Source organism: Larus michahellis, chromosome 2 (genome assembly GCF_964199755.1).
Source record: "Larus michahellis chromosome 2, bLarMic1.1, whole genome shotgun sequence".
In the NCBI taxonomy this organism is placed as follows: Eukaryota; Metazoa; Chordata; class Aves; order Charadriiformes; family Laridae; genus Larus; species Larus michahellis.
This window is the reverse complement of record NC_133897.1, coordinates 154,056,728-154,069,148: the sequence shown is the minus strand read 5'-3', so window position 1 is coordinate 154,069,148 and position 12,421 is coordinate 154,056,728.

Below are 12,421 nucleotides of genomic sequence, written 5' to 3'. Positions count from 1 at the left end.
GCTACCCTTAGGAAGCATTTCTTTACTGAGAGAGTGGTCAAACACTGCAGCAGACTTTCTAGAGAGGTGGTTGATGCCTCAAGCCTGTCGTGTTTAAGATGCATTGAGACAATGCCCCTAACAACATGCTTTAGGTCAGCCCTGAAGTGGTCAGGCAGTTGGACTAGATGATCATTGTATGTCCTTCCAACTGAACTATTCTATTCTATTCTATTCTATTCTATTCTATTCTATTCTATTCTATTCTATTCTATTCTATTCTGTTCTAAAATGTCAGTATATTGTTCACTGCTTTATCAATGTTCTGCGGTTTACAAACACGCTGAGTACAACTGCAGCTTTCCGCTGTAAGTTAGGTGCGCACTGAGGTGAGTCGGTGAAGGCATAGGTATTCAACGCTTCATTCAAAGTCAAACAGCAGAAATATTGCCCTTTAATTCAGTGAGAATTGGAATGGACCCTGCCTAGAAATAACCAAATATTACTAGTCTATCACCTATTTACATTTTTTATACAGTTAAAGTAGTTGATAGTACTACTGAGAATGAGAAACAGGGAATATATTTACTTTAAATTCTCTCTTTTCTTTTTACAAAAGCTTCCCATAATTGTCTTTGATTTACCCTTTTGAGGTCCAGAGGAATGATGTCACAGGTGGATTTCCATCTGTCCAGCACCTGGCAGATAGTATGAACAAAGAGAAATAACTGCGTGATAACAGAATACTGTAGAAATTTAAGTGAGATGTGTCTGCAAGGGATGGATATCCACCAGTCCCATCTCCACTTACTGCTGCTCGGTCCTTCATTGTTCTATTTGTGAGCAGAGGGCAACTCCCCTGTAACTGCATAAATTAGAGCAAAATAGCAAAATTTAGCCAGGCTTGCGCTGCACAGCTCCAGGTCAAAAGAATTCAACCATGGCATGTAAATCAACACATAAGGAAATTCAAGTCCCATCAGAGTGTGGTTAGATTAAGCCCAAAAGAAAAAAAAGGCACTCTCATCTCTTGTCATAAATAATTATCCCTTTAAATATAGCTGTAGACATTCTCATTAGCAATATAAATATATATCTAATTCAGTGCTCTTCTGGTGGGAAAGAAGAGAATGAGAGAGAAATGAAATCACGAAGCCCAGGTTTTAATCACTTTTCCCAGCCCCTGCCAAGAGTGATTTCAAAGTCCACCGTACCGTGGTAGCATATTCTGAAGGTGCTTTTATGATTTTTCTCCCTATCGAGAAGTAGTCCCAGGGGTGTCCTTCTAGCCCTGCCTGGATAATTTCTGTGCTAGTTCTTGACAAAAATTGGGCTGTATGCCGTAGAGAGTTTGGGAGGTGGGCGGGGGGGGGGGGGAAGGGGGGAAGAAGGAATTTCCTTCTTCAATATCTCAATCACTTCAGTCTTTTAAAGTAACATCGGGAGTGAGAAAAATGTATCAGTAATTTCTTAGCAAAAATCTGCTCGTGCTTTCCATGAAGAGCGGTAGGCACTGAATGGAAGCCCAGGAGAATTGCTTCCATTTTAAAACTCCGACTGGCTCACTCGTTCAGGCATAGACAGCATTCATTCCCCACTAGAAAAAGTAGCAGGGCTGAAAATCATAGAAGCCATTTTATTTACTAGCCTAGCAACGGTAGCATGGCACTTGAATATAGTTGCAGGTATCCTGTTTGACCAAGAATTAGCTAACTGTCGCTTACTTGTTCAAGAAATAAAATAAGAAGCTGTGAAACCTGAATATGTGAGATACTTGCATCATTTGTTTAAGAGAGAAAATAAATCGCTGAATTATAATTTGATGGAAATACCACCAAACTGAAAACCTAGTAGGGGCTTTTCCCATTCCCCATCTTCAAGGAAGAAAGAAACCCCACATAGTTTTGTTTAGTACTGCTTGCACGTTTTTACTTCATCTAAGTGTGGTGTTTAGCTCGTACTGGGAGAATAGCTGGTTATACCAATTGCCTGGAGCTCTGCAGATGTTGTTCATTGCATTACTCGCTATACTGTGTCTCACATATTAAAAGTCCTGTTCCAGGTTCCCACTTTCTTAACTCTGCGTTCACATTCTCAATATGCAGTAGGCTGCAGGCACATTTTTGCACCTATAATGAGTTATCATCTCTCTCTGGGAATACAAGCAGTGAACAGAGCGTTCCTTCCGTCACATCGCTAATCTTTCTGGAGAGGAGGAGAGATGATTAAACTTACTCTCTGTCATCATATGGATGTTGAAAGACGTTCTTCTCTTTAACTTCTCATTTGTCCTCGAACAAGCCAGCAATTGCATGTGAAGCTCTCTCGTCACATAATTAAATATAAATCCAAGTTGATGCTTCCCCAACATCTAGTAATGGGGTGGTTGTTAATATAAGGTTGTTTATTTCCTGCTAATCAGCCACTTGCCTCCAGTAGGAGCAGCATTGTTAGTCTTTGTCAAATGATTGTGTAAACTGTTTATTGAAACAAATCCTTTTCCAGCCATGAAAACAGCTCTCTATTTTTGCTCTGGTCCCTGTGTGTAGCTTCACTCAGGCCATACTTGTGTCCATACATTTGATTTCTTTGAGAAGGGTGTATTCAGAAACTGCTTGGTGGAAGTTTGCAAATGAAGCAGCCTATGCTGTATTTACAGACGAGAATGCAGAGGCTGAAGATAATTTTATCCTATTTCTGATTTGATGCACTTAATTTTTCTGTCAGATTTCCAGAAATTCGCACTGGCAGAGTATTTGGATAAACTAAGTAATCAAAAGAATTTAAATCATGAAGCTATTTTTCTTCTCCGTAGAAGTGTTTACTCCAAACATAACTCAATAACATCCAGTTTTTCCTACTTCTGTGTTATAAATACTGATTTTCCCCTCCAGTCTAAAAATCCAGTCTCCAATCTTAAAATTCATCTGAGCTTTTGTTCCGATTTCCAGCATCATCAATAACCCCTTGCCAGCCAATTTGGTTTCTGGATATGGCATCAGATTGCACATATTAGTGTGGTTATGGTTTCTGTGAGTGTTGTAAATATAAGATTCCAACCTGACTTTCAGAAATCATAGAATCACAGAACAGTTTGAGTTGGAAGGGACCTTTAAAGACCATACAGTCCAACCTTCCCTGCTCTGAGCAGGGACATCTTCAGCTAGATCAGGTTGCTCAGAGCCCTGTCCAACCTGACCTTGAATGTTTCCAGGGATGGGGGATCGAGAGCTCTTGTATTCTATGGAAAGCATCCTTAAACATCTGCCAGCTCTGTTCTGCTCCCTCTTCTCTGAGGGCAGTTTCCCAGGGGATCCTATTGATTAACTCCTTGAAGAGCTGGAAGTTTGCTTTCCTGAAATTCAGTGTCCTGCCGTTACTCTTCCCCTGACCCATACCCCTCAGGACTGTGAACTCCACCGGTGCATGATCGCTGCAGCCCAGGCTGCCTCCAATCTTGATGTCACTGATTAGCTCACTTGTGTTGGTGACCAACAGGTCCAGTATTGCATCCCCTCTGGTAGGCCTGTCTATTACCTGGCTTAAGAAGTTATCTTCAATGCATTCCAGGAGTCTCCTGGATTGCCTGCAGCTCGCCGTGCTACTTTTCCAGCAGATATTGGGGTGGTTGAAGTCCCTCAGCAGGATGAGAGCCTGCGAGCGCGATGCCTCCTGTAGCTGGAGTAAGAAGGTTTCATCAATAGGCTCCCCTTGATCAGGCAGTGTGTAGTAGACACCTACCACAAGGTTCCCTTTGCTGACTTGGTCTCTAATTCTTACCCATAAGCTTTCAACCTGCTCGTGGCTATTCTCCAGTGACAGCTCTTCACACTCTGTCCATTTCTTGATGTAGAGGGCAACCCCTCCACCCCTTCTTCCATATGAAATGAAGGGGAAGTTTCACAAACTGACAATTAGAAAAAAACCTTAACTTGGAACTTGCATAAATATGATTCTTCAAGACAGAGTATACACAGGACACAGAGGGATAATTCTGGAGTCATATGGACTATTTCAAATCAGTAAACTGTCCAGTTTGAGACCTGTATATTAAGAAAAAATCTGTTCCAAAAAGCTATTATATTATAGGAATGGTTAAATGCTGGAGCAGCTTTGCTGGAAGAATTGTGAAATCCCATTCACCGGAGGTCTTTTAAAGCAGCTAAAACAAATATCTTTTAGGCATGTCTGGCATAGTTTGTACTGTCTTGGAGCAAGAGGAGAGACAAGGTGAATCCCCATGATCTTTCTCTCTGAAATGGCATGTTCACTAAAACATTCAAAAAAATTCATTAAAAAAAAAGTTTATTTATAATGTACGTCTGCCATGTCCATAGACCAGCAACAGTGGCAAGTTCTCAAGATCTTGAGAACTATACCAGCAAGAGGTTTATAATGATGTCTCGCCTGTAGAATTAACACCCTGCTGAAAAGCATGCGTGCAAGAATTACTGTGCCAGCAGACAAGTGTTCCCTCCATCCTGCTCATGCAGTTTCAATTTACGATCAGTTGAATTGTCTTAATCTTAGCAATAGATATTTTGAATTCATTTGCAGGTGCTGATATTATTTGCCAAATACAACAGTTGCGGTTCAATGTTCTTCTGACTATGACAAAGAAACGACCGATGAGGGGATTTTCAGTGAGTATTTTATGCGGTTTAGCCTGTAGCACTGTACAGATAGAAAAGCTTTAACGAGAAAGCTGTATTGCTTTTTTACATGTTGTACCTTCCTGATACATATTTCAGAGCTTTGTGAAGTAACTCTGGCAAGCTATTTAGCTTTCAGACTGACCACAGCACAACTCTGCTAGCTTATTTATACAGTTGTGCAAGTGAATATTTTATGCCGGCAATTATTATTCAAGTTCTATGGAAAATCTACAGCATTTATTCCATGGAATGAGTTTTGGGGCTAGGGGCTTTTTTAGGCTCCTGTACTGCTTAGAGTAAGAGTTACTTGTTCTGATTTCTTACACCCCCATATTTTAAAGCATGGAGAACTAGGGATGAATCAGGCTACTGCAGTCAAGTGGAATGGCTACGTGTATCCGTGATTAACACAGAGCTTTTTATATGATCATATCTAATTATCTGGAAGCTAATGTTTTTCTCTGTGTCTGTTTTAGTAGTTTCCAGTATTTTTTTAAAAATTTGTAGAACCCCTGGCAAGCCTCCAGTGAAGTTCATCTCCCTGAAATAGGCTTCTCAGTCCTATCATGGACCTTTTAGTTCCCAGCTGTCACAGGGTCCTTATCTACTTCCTTATCTGTTTATTTTAGCCAGCTGGCCCCTTTTTACATCTCTGATGGAAAGACACAGAAAGGAATCAGTTTTTACAAGAAGTGCACAGTTTTCCCAACCTAGCAACGCTAATATTTTTCTCTTGTAGCAGTGTTATTCATACTACAGATAGAGGAAGAGCAGCACATGGTTTCCACAGTCTGTCTTAAAAGCCGAGTACTGATAATGAGTTTCCAAAAAACCCCCTAAAAGAAGATGAATTCTCTTCTCTCTGCAATAAGAAGGCTACAGTCATCCCCACTTAACTTTGCTTCCTGACCGAGACAGTTTCTGACACACATCTTCACTTTGCAAAGCTGGTGCTGATTTTGTAGTTGTATAAAGCATTAATTAATCTAGGTTCAGGGGAGGCTGCACATGCTCATGGAAGAGAAAAATAGACCACATAGAAACCCATGTTTGGATTAGGATGTCCTGTGCTGACAATGCCTGCAGTCTGGCAGAATAATAGCGGAAAATACCACACATGCTTGCTATGTTCTTACTTTTCTCCAAGTCTCTGTTTATAGCTGCTGTTAAAAGAGAAGATATGGGTCTAGGGAGACTTTTGGTCCAACCAAACACTGCTCCTCTTCTCTGTTTAACAGTTGTGCCACAAAAGTCGTTACTGCCACATATGCCATGCAAAGTAAGAAGAATTTTCAGACTTTTTTTAGCAAAGTGAGAGCAACTTCTGCAAAAGATTATGATCTTCAAACATTAAAAGAAGCTATATGGAGTCTATTTTTGAAGAACCTAATTTGGATGCCCATGTAATGTCTAGATGCTCTCCATAGCAGTGAGCGAGCTAAACCATTCAGGCGGACAGTCAGAGCAGGATCTTCCTTTGGGTGTTTTGAGTAACCTTTGGAGAAGCTTTTTGCTTTTCCTTACTAGAGGGAGCCTATGGGGCCTAACTGGGGCTGAAAGCTACATGTGCGAATGTCCCTCTGAGGGCCACATTCAGCTTTCAGGTATGATGAGACACTGAGACTTGCTCGCAACAGACGAGGGCCAAAGGGGCCTGGCTGACTCCATGGCTTGCGTGCAGAGAGGTAATGCAAAGTTAATGCTGAGGTCCATGAATCAAGGCAGTGAGAAAATTCCTTTCTGGTTTTATTTTGTTTTCTTTTCTTTTCATATCACCTTCTCTTCACCCTCCTCTGCACAGAACTGACCCCAGGACACAATCTTGTACCACTGAAATCAACAATAGGACTTTAATCAACTTCAGGGAATATCACACCCCATGTTCATTCAAGTCTATGGCAGCTTGAACATCCATCCTGCCCTGAGAGATAATGTACCATTCCTATCCAATTTCCTACACCAGCTGCAGGGGCTCTTTCAAGTTACTGCCTTCACATCTCTTCCATTTCATCTCTGTTTTCTTGCCACTGTTGAGTTCCTTTCCCAGAATACCACTCCAACACATTTACGGTGGCTTTTGCAATGCTAATTCCATCTTTGCCACCCAGTAAAGGAGCACTGTAACTTTAAATGATAGAGTTCAGAGTGTGTCTGCTCAGTTTTTGTGTAAAGTATATCCAGAGCTCTTCTTTACCATAATGATTCACCTTCATGTCAATCCAATGCATTTAAAATCTGCCTCCAGATAATGGGTTCATGGTGCCAGGTCATTATCTGGCCTCAGAAAAGCCTCAAACTTCATATTCTAAGGGAAATGTCTGTGCCACCTAACAAAACAATGAAGTTAACTTCTTAAAAACGCATTTTTGATCCCTTGTGTTTCCCTGCCAGTCCCCAAGCCTCTAGTTTGTGGTTTCACCATGTAAGGTATAGACATTGGTCTTCCTGGATCCCTGAGGTTCCATGTTGTTCTCAAATAACTTCTTGGCTATCTGTTAACTAATTAATTCTACAGCCACAATAAGAAAATGAAATTATCTGTGGCCACAGAAGTCTTTCAAAGAGTTGTATGGATTTGCTACAAACACTTAAAAGATACTTCTTGGGAAAGTTCATTGCAGTCTAAATCTCTCAACCTGAATTTATTGAAGCTAACATTAGTCAAGACTGACCCTTTCCTTATTAGAAATCACGAGAATCACAATATGCATCGCTCTGTCAGGTCAGTGCTGACAATCAACCACCCTGTTCAAACATCAGGTGCTGAGGGCAGCTCCAAGCATGACGCTTGGGGTATCTTGTGTGATAACATGTACCCCAGAAGCCCCTGCAGTAGTCCTCATCCCAAATCTTGATTTTCCATCCTAAACTGTACGGCACCATGATATAGTGTCCACCCAGGGAAATAATCTCACCTTTAAGAGCCATAAAGGAAGGGAGCCCAGAACCTGGGTGGGCAGCCCAGAACCAGAGCTCACACTTTATTCCTGGCAAGAACCTAAATATGTTAGTGTGTGACGTCAATCACACAGGCTATAGGCAAGCAGCAGACCCCATAGTCTCCCCCCAAAGAACAGCACTTGCATGAACGTAAAAGTACCCAAAGTTCTGGAGAAACAACAGGACTCTGTCTTTTCGGGGGTGGTGAGGGAGGGTATGTGCAGTTGGGCATTGAGAGGAGAAAATCAAGTTAGGGTTCAGACACTGGGATTTGCTTGCCTCCACGTGTTCAGTTCTGTAATATTTCAGAAAGTTCCAGGGAACACCGTCATGAAAATACCTGTACCTGTGGCTGTACAGAAACCCCCAAGAGAGGAGCTCTCTCATACAGGCACCTGGAGAAGACAATGCCAGATGTCTCATCAGGATACACACACTGCACGTTGTGCCTCGCTGACAAGTCCTTTTCAGGAAAAGATCCTTGTGTAGGGGACCCCTGTGAACGCCGGGCTGGGGAAGGCAGGCTGGCCTCTGGAGGTGCGGCAGAGGGGAAGGCAGCAGGAAGCGGGTGGTGCGAGCAGCATCAACCAGACAATGAGCTGGCTCTGGCGTGGGGCAGCTCCGTGTGGGTCCTGGCTGTTTTCGCTTTTGCCTGGCACTGCAGCAGGCAGGAAGGGAGAATGAAAGGTCAAGCTGTTGGCAGCAACAGAGGTGGAAAGCTTGAGGCATCAGGGATGCTGGGCTCTGAAAGAAAAATGCTTTCTGCCCTACTAAAGACAGATCTGATTTGAAATATGTATATTCATGAATTCTGAGTGTTATCTTTGTGCTATATAGTGCCAAAAGGCAATGTAGTGCCTTCTCCACCTGGCTTCTGCTCTCTGATGGCAGAGGACCTTGGTTAGTACTCTGGGCAGGCAAGAGGTTTGGTCCTGGGGAGTGGCCGTGTACCTTGCCCTTCTGTGGAGATAGCCTGCTGCGGGATGCTTCCATGATGTGAAGGACCTACCATCTGGGAGGGCTGCCTTTGTGACGGTGCAGTCAGGCCAATGTGAGAGATGACTGAGCACCCCGCATGGACCGTGTAGCTTCACAGAGAGCAACCACACATGGTTGCCAGGGTGTGATGTGACAGCGTGAACATGCAGGAAATTTGATCTTGCGGATAGGGCTGGAGAGCAGCCTGGATACAGTATGAACCGAAGAGCCCAGGGAATTAGACCACCCTCCTTGCTCAAGTGTTTGAGCCATGTGCAGCCTGAGGCACCCATGATTACCAAAATGTGGGATTGAAGAGGAAATACCCTGTGAAAGACGACAGCTTTGAGTGGTGATATGAGGGGAAAGTGCTGGCGCGGCACCAGCCTACTTCTGTATCTGGTCCTAGTCTTGTCAGCAGGACTTATTAGCTTGGGCACAACGCCACACTAATGCTGCTTTTGGACCCATGCTAGATTGTATCTGGCCATTTCAGAGTGTTAGTAGAGGCAGTATGGTTCAGTTTGCTCCTTCCTGCATAGACGTGCCCTGAGGGGGTTGGAATAGAATGGAATTTACACAGGAGACCGTTAAGTTTTAATCACAGAAATCTACCAAATTATATTGACTAATAAGTGGTATAGCTCACTTCTGACTGAAATTTAGTAGGGCTAGTATCCTTTTAGCAAGTCCAAGGACACTTCAATTATTTTCAATCAAGCAAAAAGTTCATTAATTTGCCAAGAATCACACATGCATGTGATTTACAGTGTGGTAGATTAAGCTTGAATATCAAATGCTCAAGGCGCATACCGAACGCAGCACTGAACCTGCAAGGGATTGACATAAAACAGTGCTGAGGTCAAGTAGTTACACAATGCAGCTCCCTAAGAACAATGCAGCTCACCAAGAATTCTTATATTTATTTATAATCTTCAGTCATCCCTTCTTTAATATCTCTAGAAAAATTAATCAATCTGCTAGCAATTCTCCAAAGAATAAAGACGCATTTTTCTTAAGGCAATTTAAGGCATATGGTCCCATTGGAAGGGAAAGGGATTAGATTAGAACACCAAAAGCAAATGTTTGAAATTATGGTTTGAAAGACAAATTCACAGGGGGGAAATGTAAGGGGGTAAAAGTGTACAATAGGGCAATTAAACGAGAAGTTCACAATTAACGAAGTAGAGGTAGTAACAATGTATTCTAGTCATGTTTGACATGTACATAGCTGGGGTGACTGAGTTTGCGTCTAAAGTTGGAATTTCATTTACAGTGTCTCTATAGAGATGTGCACATATGTAGATATTTGCGTGCGCGCGCACACACACACACACACATATATGTATGCAAACAACTCTGTGTCCTAGTACCAGCAAAGTTGCGGACGCTCTGGGACTGTCCAGCTGTGCAACAGATCCAGCAGGAACTCGAGAAACGTGTTTCTGTTTTAGAGGTTGCATTAGGACAGCAAGAGTAAGTATTCCAAATCCAGGAACTGCAAGTGTTGCAAATACCCAAGGGTGCTTGGAGGTGGCTGAAATATAAGACTTCTGGTCCAGAAGGTGGTACTGGATGAAATATGCCAAATTCAGTAAGTTGGCCATTTTTTTTCAGTGAAATGCTCTAACTAATGCATTACAGTTAGCTTTCTGTTTTCTTGTATTAAATACCAAGTCCTGGAATCCTTCCTCACCATCTTCACAGTGAATACCCTGATAACTAGACTCATGCCCTCCTATTTTCTATATATATGTACTTAGTAAGGCAGTCCAGAGGGCAACAGCTTCACCAGAGGAAGGAGCAATGCCCTTCTGTAATGGCAGTGCTGAGATACTTTTCTGGAAAGCAAGAGACTTTTCTTTCCGCTTTGGTTGGGGAAGGAGTTGAATCAGTGTCTCTCCCTCAGGAAGGTAAACTCGTTGGAAAAAAGCAGAACAAAGAGGAGCCATCACCCACGTGTCCCACCATGGAGCCCAGCTGCTTACACTTCTCTGAAGCTGTCCTTTAAGTAAGATTGATAAAGGATTAAAAATGTGGATCCCTAAAAGAGTTTAGAAGTGAAGTGAGCTTCAAGTTACCCAGTACTATCTGAACGGAGCTGCCTCTGGAAGATGAGATCTTTGGTGTTGAAACCATGATCTCATTCTCCTAGGGGTCAGCTGGAACACGAGGTGGTCATGACTGTGATGTTCCTGAGAGTCACACCTTTCAGCAGAGCAACACAAGGTGGCTGGCAGGCCTGGCTTGCCGTCTCCTTTTGCGGCTATTTTACCTATTGCACAGTAGTCTTATACTGTTTTCCAAGTGATTCTGTATTTTATCACAGATTTATTGCAGATGAAGTAAAGCGTTGCTCCAGGGAGTGTGTATGGATTGCAGAGCTCTAAGGCAGCACAGGGAACAATGGAAAGATTTGGAGACTGGTCTTTGGAAAGAGCTCACTGCGAGAATGAAATTGTTCCTTAGCAGCAGCAAATAAACTAATAAAATGAACAAGGATACAGTTAACAAGCCAAGGCCAAGAAATAGAAAAGGTGCCAAGAACAGAAAACTTAAATAGAGGGAAACGTCACAAGAATCAATAAAATGGGCCAGAGAACTGTGTCTTTCTGCATTAAGTGATGCAGACAGTGTGAAACAGATGCTATTTCAATGTCATCAGCAACTTGACAAGCTGGATAAATAATTGTTGCCAAGAAAAATAAAAGCATGTGCTGTCAGTGTGGGTGGTTGCCATGATTGCTGTGGCCTCTGGTTCAAATGCAGTTACAGAGATGATGAAAAAGAAAATAAATATGGAAGTGTCTGCGGAAAAACAATTAGCTTCCCACAGATGGGCCTTCGGCATACCATAAATTGTAGCTCCCTTTTTCATCATTTGTTTGGGTGGCAACCTGGGAAATAATAAAAGGTGGAGAATTAAGGTACAGCCATTTCCTGAGTCCTTCCTGTAAAAGGGGAGAAGCTGTTGGTGTGGAAGAAGAATTGTTATGAGGAAACTGCAACGGAAGTTGCAAGACGGCAAGACACCAAATTTCTACTCAGCTGCCACTGAAAGTGTCAATGACCATGGAGTTACTGATATGTCGTTGGTAAGGTCTCTTTAGGGACCTCAAAGTCTTCTTCCAGGCATTTCTTCACTGGGACTTAGCCATGCAATGTGGTGAGGGGCTCAGTTCATGCATAAGCCCCCTGAGGATCCATGGAGAAGGCACTTCAATGCCTTCAGGTATCCCTCTTGGATAATACCGGGATATCAGCTGTTCATATAAAACATCACAGGAGGAAGAACAGTAATTCTTTCTATTCATTGGAGAGCCCTTGCTCAGGTCACTTGGTCTAGATGTTGGGTCCATTCCCATCTTTGTCTAAGGAGATTAATCCCACATCTACAACCTCTTGGGTGAAAATAGTGCCATCTTCTATGCAGAATCATAGACAGGATCACCTGAATATCTGTGTTCATTCCCTACACACATCCTCTAAATCCTATAAGAGCTGAGAACCAGAGCCAGATTTATATTCATGTCAATTCCACTTAAATCTTACTTTAGGAAGGTGAGAGACAGGAAAGACGTGCATTGAGTCAGTCACTTGCACATCTTGTCTCTATCTCAAGGACAAACGATGTGTTTTTTACATTCTCTGTCTTCATTTTCAATTCCTTAAGCTTTTCAGACATTGAAAATCTTCATCTCAGTCCCTGAGCAATTTCACTTACATAAATACAGAAGTGGATGTCCGTATCTTTTGTTGCGGTTCCAGATAATCTGTAGGGTAAATTGTCAGTAACAAAGCAATCAGTGAGTGATCATCAAATGAACGGATGGATGGGGCTTTGAGCAGCCTGGTCTAGTGGGAGGTGT